Source organism: Mus musculus, chromosome 9 (genome assembly GCF_000001635.26).
Source record: "Mus musculus strain C57BL/6J chromosome 9, GRCm38.p6 C57BL/6J".
Taxonomy (NCBI): domain Eukaryota; kingdom Metazoa; phylum Chordata; class Mammalia; order Rodentia; family Muridae; genus Mus; species Mus musculus.
This window is the reverse complement of record NC_000075.6, coordinates 95,432,556-95,446,443: the sequence shown is the minus strand read 5'-3', so window position 1 is coordinate 95,446,443 and position 13,888 is coordinate 95,432,556. Positions and strand designations below refer to the sequence as shown.

Below are 13,888 nucleotides of genomic sequence, written 5' to 3'. Positions count from 1 at the left end.
TAACTTAGAATGAAGTAAGGCAATAGGTATGAGACACACTTCCCAAGATCCTCTTCTCGCTTATATATTTTATGAGGTTTCCATAAGAACCTACTTCTCAGAAGACCTGACATGTGGAGAGGCAGACTAGACAGGTCCCTGGGAGGCTTCATGGCAACAGAGTGAGCGTTGCAGACATGTCACAGTGTGAAAGGAGAAGTGGGTTGGTTGATAGTTGGTCTCTGGTTGGAAACAGTTTACTTTTAAAGTTTAACTTCTTTTTCTTTTCTAAATTTTATTTTATGTGCATTGATGTTTTGCCTGCATGTATGTCTGTGTGAGGGCATTGGATCCCCTGAAACCGGAATTATAGACAGTTGTGATCTGCCATTTGGGTGCTGGGAATTAAACCCTGGACCTGTGGAAGAACAACCAGTGCTCTTAACTCTGGGCCTTCTTTCCAGTCCCTAAGTTTAACTTTTTAAAATTTAAATAAGTGTGTGTGTGTGTGTGTGTGTGTGTGTGTGTGTGTGTGTGTGTGTGTGTGTGTGTTATGGCTATAGCTGCTAGTCAGTGGATGAATACCCAGTTTTTTTTTAAAAATTTCTCTACTTATGTTATTATGTTATATTTTGCCCTTTATCTATGTGTATATTTGTGCACCATGTGTGTGCCTGATGCCCTTGGAGGCTAGCAGAGATGTTGGTTCCTGTCATGGTTTGAATATGCTTGGCCCAGGGAATGGCACTATTTGGAGGTGTGGCCTGTTGGAGTAGGTGTATCACTGTGGGTGTGGGCTTTAAGATCCTCACCCTAGCTACCTGGAAGTCAGTCTTCCACTAGTAGCCTTTAGATGAAGATGTAGAACTCTCAGCTCTTCCTCTACCGTGTCTGCCTGGATGCTGCCATGTTAACCTTGATGACACTGGACTGAATCTCTGAACCTGTAAGCCAGCCCCAGTTAAATGTTGTCCTTTATAAGACTTGCCTTGGTCATGGTATCTGTTCATAGCAGTAAACCCTAACTAAGATCTCTTGGAATTGGAATTACAAACAGTTGTGAGCTGCCATGTGGGTTCTGGGAATCCATTCGGGTTCTCTGGAAGAGCAGCCAGTGCTCTTAATGCCTGAACCTTCTCTCCAGCCACCATGTCCAGTTCTGATGTAGGTTCTGGGGGTCCAAACTCAGATCCCATGCTTTCTCTTTAAGCACAGAACCATCTCCACAGTCCCCTCCCCCACATTTAACTTGCCTTGGATCTATGTTCTTGTCGTTGCTTATAAATCTGCCTTGTTCTTAGCTAACAGACATTTGGATTGTTTCTGTTTTGTTTTATTGCACATGTGGTACGAACAGGCTTTGAGCATTGTAAGAGCACTTCAAGGAATATCTCCACTGAAAGGAAATCCCTCAGGGTGGAATTGCTGTATTCAAGAGTAGGGACATTCTACAGTTTTGACGAGCTTTTAAATTTCCCTATTCAAACATACCAATACTCTTTTTTTTTTTCCTGAGGGACAGGGGCTGTGGAGCCAAGGAGGTAGGGTAAGGTAGAAGGAGGAGGGAGCCGACGTGAGAGGGGAAAGACGAGGCTTTGATTAATATTCAGTTGTCACTCTACTGAAATTATTAATTTGTGAATAGATGGTTCTGGAGTCTTTTATCTCTTCATTTCTACCCACCCCTGGCACCCCAAAATTATGGAGCTCATCCTGTCCTGGAGGCTAAAACAGACAGAAATGAATTTGAGGATGAAGGTGATGACCATTGATATACTTGGCCTGGGTCACAGGGAATAGAACTGGGCGTCTCCTGGGAAGCCTGGCTTCTGAAGGACAGGGCTGACCTCACTGTGCACTCATAGTATCTGAGGACCAGGGAGCAGCTTGACTGGGTTGCTGGCAGGAACATTTAGTGACTCCCCTAGAGTGGCTCATTTTGGAACTTCACTAGTTCTAGAGTGCGGTTCCCCAGACCAGGAGCAGCCACCACCATGGGAAATGGTTGTTCTTGGCCTGCCTCTGGGTCTGCAGAATCCAGAGGGGACACAGCAGAGTTGATTTCCAGGAAAGCATCTGTATTCTGCCCTTTCTGGGGGGCAGAAGTGACTTAGGGACAGCACCTCCCCTCCTGTTCCAGTGAGAGAGGGCCCTTGTGGGTGTGCCAAGGTCTCCCAGGAGGTCAGCTTGCTTTTTCTCTTCTCCATCATGGATGTAATCTATTGGGCTAATAAAATGCCACAGAGGCCTCATTCTGTAGGTCCCCTGGTGGATTCAAGATAGAGTCTCTAATAAGCACTTCCCACATATGGGGATAAGGGAGAGCTATGCAAAGAAGAATAACCTAACGGACTTAGTAATGGTGTGAGCCCTGCTTTGGAGGAGATAAAAACCACTGTGTTCGCTAATAGCTTTACCATCATATTTTAGAGTCCAGGAAGTTACACATATCAAAGGTAAATATCTTTGTCAGGAAAGGGGCCTCTTGGGATGCAGAGAATATGAGGATATTAGAATTGAAAAGGGCAGCTTGAGATGGTAATAAAGTCGTGTCTCATCGAGGAATAATATTGAAAAATGCTAACACAAATGATTGAAACTCTCCGCGGAGTTAGCACGTTAGCTCAGTAGAATGGGCCGCAGAGACACTGTGCAGAACGGAATTCCAGAGGTGTTCCGGGCATGACGGATGAACCAGGTCTTCATGTTTCCAGCCCCTAGAGTGGGCAGACGCCACTGGAGCGTGACGCTGGAGTATAGAGAAACTGACCCTCTGTTCAAAGTGGGCAGAGACCTTTCATTGTGCTCTGAGATGGGGGCACAGGCTGAGGGTAAATGTGGGATGGTCAACCTTCCCCACCATAAGAGTAAGGGGAACCCCAAACCTCATGTAGAAGAAGCCCGAGGCTAATGGCAGGGTGAACATTTTTGCTTCTATATTTCCATGCTATGTGGAGGGGCAGGGGTGAGATTTCCCCTCCCCACCACCCACGTTTCTCTTAACTCTACTAATACTAATGAGCCACCCTGTGCTGGGCCTCCCTCCTGGAGGTGGGGAGGTGGAAATTTGGACAGACAGCAAGAGAGCTAGAGAACAGGCATCCTTTCCACTTCTCTGAGGTCCCCACTAGAGGTTCCTGCGTGTGGGGACGGGGTCATGAAGATGGCACCTTTGCCAGGCGCGCGCTCTCTCTGCATCCTATTTTATCATTTTCTTGGTAGCATCTTCCCATAAAAGGAACCTCTGAGTTGCCCTGAGGCCAACTGGCTACAGCTACATCTGTGCCCACTGGAGATACGTTGAGGGCAAGGATGCGAGCATGCACTGGTGAAAGTCTGATTCACAGAATTTTCCCTAAGCTGCAGGCGAGAAAAAAATAAAGATGGGTTCAAGGTGTTGTAGCAGATGACAAAGGCTGGACAGAACACAATTGCTTTCCCAAGTGCCTGACATCAGGCAGGCAACAAAAAAACCGACTTTGGTATGAGCAGCCTGGAGCTGCTGGGAGCTACTTGCTTGTGAAGCCAGTCCAGGGCCTTTCTTGTTCGCCTTGGAGGCATTTGCAATGAGAGGGGACATGATATTGTCAGAAAGGTTTGCAAATAACGCCGTGTGACAGTCTTTAATATTTGTGGGCATCTTGACCTTGTAAGATTGAAAAGACAGCCTTAATGAAGCAATCTTCTTGAGATACACTGCTTCACGCCCCCACCCCGCATCAAGTGACCTTTTCTTGGGAGAACAGGCTTCTTGTGCTAGCGGCTTTTCCTCCTTCTGGGCTCATTCTTTCTGATAGGATTAACAGGTCCCTAGCCTCTTGCCTCTGATGCTGTGATTGGAGGCTGCAGTTGGTGAGCAGAAAACAACTTGCAAGATGAATTCCTAACTCGGGTCCTGCAGTGATCTCGATAGCAAGGAAGAGATACAAGGCGGGAAAACACGGGCACCCGTGGTACACGTAGAAGCTGTTGAAACACAAGTGGTTTGCGGAGCTGTAGCTTGCCTCTCTGGATCTGGGCAGACGCCCTTCTCTTCTCTAGCCAGTGCCTGTAAATCCTGAAGCCCTTTCCGGCTGCATTCCCGCAACCTGCCAGAAGGAACTGCAGCGCGGATTGTGGAGATGTAATGGAGTCCTTTCCTCCCCTGGCTCTGACATTTGTATTCTCCTCTGTAAAATAATCTGGGTCAAAAACATAGGCACAGCCTTGCTCTACCCACATCACTTAACAATGCCACGGTCCTGTTTCCTTTTTTTAGAAGTGATTTTTTAAAAAAGAGAATTAATTCAGGGAAATATGTTAGTATTGGCAGGAGCACGTGTTAGGTGGAAAAGCAAGGCACAGTGACCCTGGTGAGTGGGGCTTGATACTTTACAAATTAGGGTTCCTTCCCGTGGCTTCCTGTTGAGAGTTAGTGTATCCTAGAGTCTTTAGGAAAGAACCCGCCCCCTTCCCCCCAATAGCAGTTGAAGTGTCTCAAGGGCACCATGTGTTTGATACTCTGTTATTCTTGTCTTTGCACTGGGGACCAGAGAGTCTGAGATCAAAGGCCAGGGGCTTCTCAGACCCTTTTTGCCTTACTGAGGGTGGAGAAGGGTGAGGGATGGGTGGGTAAGAGGTGGATTCTGCTCTTATGTCGATGGCTTTTCCCCATAATACAGGCTTCTGTTTCTGTCTTTTCAAATCTTTTCCCCATTACTTTCTTGAGTTGATAAATCATTACATTTCTTGTTCTTTCTGGAAGGGTCCCCTCCCCCCATCTATATTGGGGGATTTCTGGAAAAATAATGAATAGCCTAAGAGATGAGATCGAGTTAATTGCCAAACAATACAGCTAATATTAAGCATTTTTATTTCTTAGATTAAAATGTTTATTGCAAGCAGTGTATTATGTAGAATATTTGGAAATGTCTGGAGTGTGCAGACCCCCGGATGCCTTGATCTTTCATTTTTTTATTGAGTAATTGGAAATAAAAGAATCTCATTTGATGCATTTTGAGTTTTCAAAGAAAGATAATGTTCTAAAGCCATAACCTCAAAGAACTAAGCAGTCTCTCAACTGGAGCCCATTATTTGAATCTGTACTTTTAATAGAAACATTTAACTCAGAACTCATTGATCTGGAATTTCAGCCCACTTGCTTTAAACTGCACAATTGGTTTTTCCTAACACATCTGTTGAAATGTATTGAACATTCACTACAACCTGTCATTAGGGAGACGTTGAAAGGCCCAGCCACGAAGCTTTTGCTAAGTCGGTTGCCTGGGGAAGTTCTGTGCTTAGCTGCTGCCCTCTGAGGAGGAGCAGGGCTACTTAACCTGAGACTGCAGAGGGGTCAGGTGAGGACCTGGCCATTTGATTTCTGCTTTGCTAACCGGGCCAAGCTGCTTTCAGGGCTTTGCTGGTGCTTAAGTGTTAGCTTTCCCCAGTTTCTGCATCCTAGCTTCTCCCAGTGCCTGCTCTGAGCTCCCATGCTTCACCGTCCTCTGTCTGTGATGGGCAGAGACTGAGTGGGAACCACTTTCACGGCCGTCACTGTCTTCAGCGTCATCTACATTTCACGATTTGTCAGGTGTCATACTTAAACTAGCTTTTAAGCTTTCAAAAGCAAATAATACTCCATAAAAGCAAGTCCTGGGTGGGGGGAGGGAGACACGTGGATTTAGAAATGGTGTGCCATGAAAACCTGTACAGCTATTGTCAGCAGAGTGACTCTTGGCTCAGAGCATCCTATTTGAACCCAGAAGACCACCCATTTCCCATCTGATAACATACTCATGTTTTTTTAAAGATTTATTTTGTTTTATGTACATGAGTATACTGTAGCTGTACAGATGGTTGTGAGCCTTCATGTGGTTGCTGGGAATTGAATTTTAGGACCTCTGCTCGCTCTGGTCAATCCCACTCGCTCCAGCCCAAAGATTTATTATTATTATTATTATTATTATTATTATAAATAAGTACACTGTAGTTGATTTCAGATGTACCAGAAGAGGGTGGCAGATCTCCTAATGAGTGGTTGTGAGCCACCATGTGGTTTGCTGTGATTTGAACTCAGGACTTTTGGAAGAGCTCTTACCTGCTGAGCCATCTCGCCAACCCAAACATACTCACTATATGGATGCGCTTGCACCAACAGCTAGGAGTGGGCAGAGGACCTGAACATGTTGATAGGAATTTCCTCCATGGACTCAAAATCAGGCAGTGGCTTACAGGAGGATAATACCCAACTGCCATTTATGCCAGTGGCTTTATCTGCATGAGGCTGAGGCAGTCTCTTGGCCCCTCCACCTGGAGTAGACTTCTTGACTCTTATCTTCATGAGCTTGACTTTTCTGGCGACCTTCTTTGCCTGGTGAGTGGACCCCTCCCCATAGCCCCTTAACAGAATCTATTTCTATCTGCCAATCAAACCCAGTTCTGACTGATATACTCTTGACAGGGTTTCTGGGAGACACAAGCTGGTGGGATGATTCTCAATGGAAGACAATAAACATTTACATTTTTAATTATATATTTACCATAAGGCACACTGAGAAAAACTATAAACATGGTATTACTGCTTAGAATAACTGAAAAATCCATGGGCTTAAGTTTAAAAATGTTGTTTTGAAGGAACTCATTCATGAAGTGATGGTGTGGATATCTGTGGCTGTAGGGAGAAATGCAAATGGGATGGATCAAAGTCACTGGCCACTACCACAACTACATGGGAAAGAAAACTCTAGATTTGGACTTAGGGAAGTTCTCTATACTGTCAGGGCCAGGGATGTTAGAGTTAAGAGAGGCTGGAAGCAGCCAAAACTGGGGAAACCCTTCTGCCATGGCTTGGGGGAAAGCCCAGGGTTTAGAGTTGATCTGGGTTGAACTTCTCTGAGATCTCCAGATGACCCTTCACACATCCTTTTGTATAGCATTGAGAATCTGGTCCAGGACCATGTATGTTGAATCTCAGTGGTCAAATTCACAGTATCTGGAATCAGCTAAGAGACATGTCTATGGGCACATACCAGGAGGTATCGTCTTGATTAGGTTAATTGAAGTAGGAAGTCTCAATGTGCGTGGCACCTTCTGGTGGCAGGTAGACAAAAGGGGGTCCAAGGAAAAATCTTATCACTTCAGCCTGGTTGCCTCCCATCTTGCTGGGCAGTCCAGTTATCCTGCTTGTGACTTCCTCAGTTCTGTTGCTGTGACTGCCACTACCACTGAACTCCTTCCCTGGTAACAACTCAGCTCTGTGGGTTTCCAACCTGGTCTCTCCAGGAATCCTTCAGGTCTCGGCACCAGAGAGAGGACTACGGAGACACTTGGCCTCGTGGAAGCAGGTGTGCAGCCTCGTCAGAATAACGATACCTGTTCTGGACGACAGAAGTATCAGTCAAGCCAGAATCTATTTTAACGTATGTTCATTCTGTTGGTTCTTTTCCTGATTAATACACTAGCTAAATGCTCAGTCACAATACTACACCTTTCTCCCTGCTGCCTCCCTTCTTGACCTGAAGGTTTAGCACATCCAGCTAAGGCAGAGCAGAGAAAGGTGCTCTGAGACCCCTCCCTCAGGCCTCCACCTTGTCCTCCTCCCCGCCCTCCTTCTTCCATTCCCACTTCTCTTCTCTTGTCATTGCACGTCCCCCCCACTACTCCCATCCCCAGCTCAGGCCTTTGTGGCTTTGCTGGCCCAACAGCCAACAGTGGGAATTACTTCAAGTGTGGGGCTCAGAGGTCATCTTGCTCCCAACAAAGGGATGGATGTGGAGTGGGACACCTGTGATGGTTTGAATGAGAAATGTCCCATAAGCTCAGGTATTCGAACACTTAGTCCTCACCTGGTGGTACTGTTTGGGGGTGGGGGTGGTGGAACTTTAGCAGGTAGAGCCTTGCTGGAGGAAGTAGTTGATGGTGGGGGAGTGGGCTTTGAGAATGCATTGGTCTGTCTGTTTTGTGTTTCTGGTTGAAGGTGGGATCTCTCAGCTCCCTGCTATGCTGGCCAGCTGCCACGCCTCCCTGCCATGGTAGAATCTCCCCCAGGAACTATAATGCCAAATAAACTCCCTCTCCCATGGATTTATTTCCCTGATCCTGCTGTAATATTTGGGACAGAAGTAACAGTTGTGGAGTGAGAGAGAGCCTTATATTATCTACTAAAGGTATCTAGGATCAAGTACTTTTCTTAGAGTTCTCACACAAACACCTACTCTTTTAAAAAGAGAAAAAATTGTGAGATCTTATTTTGACCTTTGGCGTCAAGCTAGTTAAAGGCTTTCAAGGATGAGTGGGGTTTACAATGGCCATGGAACTTTCTGTCCAGTAGGCTCCTGCTCGCTGCCTTGAAAAAGTATCCCGGCAGACGACAGTGCCATGACGGCGAGCATCCAAGAACACCACAGGAAAGACACAGCTGCGTCCAAAGAGCACATTCCAAGCTTATAAAGGCCTGAAACTGGAAATTTCCTTCCGCTCCCAGAGCCGTCTCCTGAGCAAACATTGTAAGTAGTCTCTGTCCTAAACTTGCCCAACATTTGCCATCATAAATTGATGTATGTCTGTGCCTCTACTTCTTGATTTATGAGCCTTAATGGAAACTTTTAATTTCTCTCAACCAAGAAGGAAGACTCAGAGGACAATGGGCATGTATATGAAGAAAGTTCGGGATAAATGTGTGTGCACGTGTGTGCGTGCGTGTGTGTGTGTGTGTGTGCGTGTGTGTGTGTGTGTGTGAGAGAGAGAGAGAGAGAGAGAGAGAGAGAGAGGCTCAAGGTACAGCTCATTGAATTTGTTCTTAGCTTAAATAAAAACTAAATAAAAGTACACTTTAGTGCTGAGTACCACTGCTTGTGGCTTGTTACTTTGCCTATATCTTTTAGAGGCTGTCATCTGAGACGGTTCATACAGAGTTCTCTCTCCCCTTCCCTTTCCCTTCCTCCCCACTCCCCTTCCCAGTCTCCGCCCCCCCCCCCACCTTAGTTCATGTCTGTCATATTCAAAACAACTCGTTTTACCAAAGATTGTTTCACTCTCAGTTCAAACAGAGACCTCCATCCTGTCTTCACTCCGAATGCGAAAACCTGTCGACAGCCTTCGTAAAAAGACTGTTAGGTAATTATCATCCCCTTGAGCCGGCTATGAGCTGAAGCATATAGCAGAAGATTCAACCATTTAGAAAACAATCCCAATCAACCTTTCAGGGCTGGGTGTGGCTCACTTGCCTATGTGCATGGAGCTCAGAGTTAAGTTCCTATCGCTGAGAAACATGAAGTAAAAGAAGCAAGACAAAAACCAAAACCAAAACAAACAAAAATACCATCAAGAATTAAACCAGGACAACCATCTCTGCTACTGAGGGAGACCTTCCCCTAATTCTCAGCACCAGGGAATTTTCCCCTTAAACTTTCCATCACTTCTGTAAGCTAGTGTTCAATGGAACGGTACATATGTTGTTTTAGCTCATTGAGTTCGGCTTACTTAGCTCTTTCCACTAAGATATGGAATAAATCTTTTGGTTTTTAACTGGGAATGTGTTTTACTCTAATACTCGAAGTTTCCATTAGACCAAGGAGTCGGCCCATCACAGCTGATGGTTTCTTCCTGTTGGGTATGGTCACATAGTTTTACTACAATTACTATTTGATAGTGTCAAATTTCCTGAATATATTTTCCATGTCTCTACTTTTTCTTGATGTATTTTAATTCTTTCATCCCCACCTCCATCCCCCTCTTGACAAGGTCTCACTGTGGAGCCCTGGGTGTCCTGGAGCTCACAAAGATCTGCCTGTCTCTCCATCCAAGTGCTAGGATTAAAGGCTAGTGCTACCACAGCAGCTTCGGTCACAGCACCGAATACCTGCATGAGTTTCTGCTTTATATATCTGAGTTTACTTGAAATGAGAACCTGTGCGATATAATAAAGGCCTTGGCAAGAAAAGTCTGGTGGGTATCCTGTGAGATCCCATCTGCCAGTATCAGGAGGGCGTCAAGAAGTGGGTGTAGCTCTGCCCAGTCAAAGCAGCACTGTGGAGCCCTCACTGTTCCTGCCTGTCACATGATCCAAAACAGCTCTTCGAGGCAGAACTCACAGACACACACCCTGCCTTTACACCACACCCTCACCCCCATTTCGTCCCTCTTTCCTCCTCAAGCCAACCAACCAGGCCCTTTCCAGAAGTTTCCTTCAATTTCTGGTCCGCTACTGAGGGCAACACCTTTCCTGGTGGCCAGGGAACCGTATGACACACTTTGGGTGTACTCATATAGAGACCCATCCTTAGGAGCCATGGGCTGGGAGTTTTTCTCTAGTGTTAGATCTGAGATCAAATGCCGTGTGTAACCCCTTCCCACAGAGCGTATCAGGTGCACCTATAGACTGATTTTTAAGGTAACTAATATGTGTTGGTGTCGAGATGCCTAATTAGCAGGAGGAAGATGCTGCTGCTGCACATTCTTTGGCTAATTAGATCTGCTATGAAATCATTCACTTGATGACCACCTTAATGAAGCCAATAAAGACCTCTTTTGAGGCAGCCTATTCTCCCTACCTGAAGCGCCGCACCTCGCTCAGCTACACGGGCACCAGCACGAACAGACTCATTATCTCCCCAATTCTGATGTCTGTGTTCACGCTCTGTTGGTTTCATTAGATACAAAATAAAATCGCTACCTATTAAAATTGCATTAAAGCACTAACTTTAACCGCCAAAAGCTCAGGATCTTAGAGCCTAAGCTGCCATTGAGCCTCCTGGGCGTGGGAAACGCCTGCAGTTTGCAGACTGCACGGATCGGGCCCCACCTAGACCTTAGAGCAGACCCTGATTGCTTTCCCTCAGCTGAACAGAACCGGTGGTGAGAAGACAGGGCTTTGGCTGTTGTTTCAGCGGATATCGATTTCCAGAATGCAAGGATTGGGGGAAAGATAATTTTTACAACTGTAAGGCAGTGTTTTCCTAAAAGAGCCACTTCCTCTGTTGATAGCTTAAGGATGCGTCTAAAAAGGCAATTGAGCTTCTAGGAGCCTGTCAGATCGAAGGCATCACCCACACCGAGGTTTAAAAAGCACAAAACAAACAAGTGTGCAAAGCCCTCTGGGTTCTTGTAGTTTAAAAAGGAACAGGGCTTTACGTGCCCAGAAGCAGGGATGAGACTCCACTTCAAGGGGAGTAAGGCAGAGTGAGCATCTCTCGGAGAGAGGGAGGGAGGGAGGGAGGGAGGGAGGGAGGGAGGGAGGGAGAGGGAGGGAGGGAGGGAGAGGGAGGGAGGGAGGGAGGGAGGGAGGGTGGGTTGGTTGTCTGGTGCAGAGCAGAAGGCTGTCCCAAACCCACAGCTAGATTAACCTGTGTTCTTGGGTCAGTCATTGTGTTTTCTTGTCTGTGAGTGGACCTGGTTGTAGTGTGAGAGTTTTAGTTTCTTTAAAAAACACAGAGGTGATATGTGAATATGTTTTTGGTTCAATTTGTGGACTACAGGGCTGTTTCAGATTCTCCACAACGGCAATGATTGTCTTGTGCTCTGGCAAGTGTGTGATTTTTTACCAGCTGGAGATAATCTATGTTTGGAATTTTGGGGATTCTTTAGAAGGACATAAATGCCAGAGCCCCCAGAGTCCCCAGAGAGAGGTGTGAGATGCTGCTTCCCCCTGCTCCTGGCAGCTGGCAGCTGGTAGCTGGTTGCTGGTAGCTGGTAGCTGGCTGCTGGTAGCTGGCTGCTGGTTGCAGGTTGCAATATGCTGACTAGAAGATTGGACTTGCACGAGAAACTTTGACACCCCTAATCAGCAGGAAGTAGTGTAGTCTAATGATATCAACACCCTCTTTCCCTTTAACCTTCTTTCTCTCCTACCTAGTTGGGGGGGGGGGAGTTGGAAGGGTGGAGAAGGGTGGACAGTAGAAGGGTAGAGCCCATCAAGCTGCCAAAAGTACTGTTATACCCGTGGAACCATATTATAATAAACTTCTCTCACAGGCCACGTTACCTGTGTGCATGTGCGCATCTCTCTATATGTGCATGTGCATATATTTGTGCCTTTTTTTTTTTCGAGACAGGGTTTCTCTGTGTAGCCCTGGCTGTCCTAGAACTCACTTTGCAGACCAGGCTGGCCTCAAACTCAGAAATCCCCCTGCCTCTGCCTCCCAAGTGCTGGGATTAAAGGTGTGCGCCACCGTGCCCGGCTATTTGTGCCTTTAGCCCCCCCCCCCCCCCACCAACCAGGCATATGTGGCAAACACTTGGGAGGTAAAGTCACAAGATTAGGAGTTCAAGGTTATGCTCAGTTATGTCTTGACTTCAAAGCCAGCCTGAGATACCTGATTTATTTTTATTTTTTTAAAAGAAATATCAGAACACAAAGAAGCCAAGAATCTTCCCTTCAAAGCAGCTGCCTTGCCTCCCCCCTCCCCCAATAAATACCACTACTCAGCTCTAGCAGTTTGTTGTTAGATCATTCAGTGAGTTAACTGCTTAATCTGAGGTCAGAGCCCAAGCACTAACCTAAAAATATCAGGTAGGGTGACACATGCCTATACTCTCAGCTCTGGGGCGTCAGAGGCAAGGGGGATCCTAGGAGTTTGCTGGTCTCCCAGTCCAGCCTAGTTAGCAAGCTCCAGGTTCAGGGAGAGATTTTACCTCAAAAGGAAAAAAAAAAAAAAAAAAAAGAAAAAGCAATGGAGATAGGTATTCAGTGTTGACCTCTGGCCTCTATACACAGACGTATGCATGAGTGCATGCACCCCAATACATGCACACATATGAACATGTATGTACACACACCTACACATACATAATACACAAAAAGAATAAGAGTTTCATGTTGGTATCTCTTCATATTTGAAATGTAGACAGTCATACTAAGTGAAGCTGCTGTGACCTCAGCAGATGATACTTCCAAGAGGGTGGGAATTTAAGTTGGTGGGACCTCTGCCATGCATATGGATACTCAGCAACCGTTCCCATTTGTTGTCCTGCCCTCCCAGCAGGGTGCTATCCTCTTCTACAGAATCAGCAGGCCTGTTGTGTAGCAGCTCTCTGGAGCTGGCTCAGAGTTGAAGTAGCCGAGAGCTGAAGGAGGCCTCCAGACGTTCTGAAGCTGCAGCTGCAGCCTGCCTTGGCCCCACCCCTGGGAAGGGGATCTCTGTGGCTACCACCACTCTGTGAGCCCCTCTGCTAGCGACAGCTCTGGAATATTCTACCATGGCTGTCTAGACTTGGAGCGTACGAGTGAACTTCTTTGGTTGCCTTGGACTTGGGCATCATTCCACTCATCTGCTGTTAGAGGATGTTGTAATGTTCAGACTTTAAGACACAGCCTTTCTTTACTGAACAACTTTCTGGAGTAGATTGCTCACCAGACCATTGCTTCCACTTTCTCTCCTTGCCTTTCTCTCTCCCTCATCCTGCTTCTCCAACCACTTTCATTCCCTTCCTTCTACCCTCCATCCCCTCTCTTCGCCTTTCATTTCTTTTTATCTCATAAAATATGCCACACGTAAGAGACCTACCAGAATACCTAGTAGTTAGTATTGATTAACAGTCACATACAACCACTTAAGTGTGTAAAGGAAACCACCATCCAATTTTTAAAAATTATTTTATTTTTGAGATTATACTATAATTACATCACTTCCTCCTCCCTTCCTGCCTCCAAGCTCTTCCATAGCCCCGCCCCCTTTCCACCTGATTTCTATGGAAAGCACATCCTTCCTTAAAAAGGAATTTATTTCTTTATGTGCATGAGTGTTAGGCTTGTGTGTATGTAAGCACAACATGTGCATGCCTGGTGCCCATGGAGGTAAGAAGAGAGTGTCAGGTCCCCTGAAACTTGAGTTATAGATTGTTGTTACCATCACTTAGGTTCAAGGACTCCAATCCGGGTCCTCTTCAAGATCAGTTCTTAACTACTTAGCCAGCTCTCCAGCCCCAACAC

The 13,888-nt window shown here is 46.2% G+C and overlaps 1 long non-coding RNA gene across 3 annotated transcripts; it reads left to right on the top strand.

Moving 5' to 3' along the window:
* The first annotated feature begins 1,075 nt into the window (after window positions 1–1,075).
* Window positions 1,076–9,493, top strand: Gm32133. 3 transcript variants are annotated; one of them, XR_379717.3, is made up of 3 exons: window positions 1,076–7,379; window positions 8,288–8,465; window positions 9,000–9,493. It is a non-coding gene; the product is annotated as a predicted gene, 32133 (long non-coding RNA). The 3 variants fall into 3 exon arrangements; XR_379719.2 differs by having other exon boundaries at window positions 6,009–7,379; window positions 8,291–8,465; XR_379720.2 differs by having other exon boundaries at window positions 6,009–8,126.
* Window positions 9,494–13,888: the final 4,395 nt, after the last annotated feature.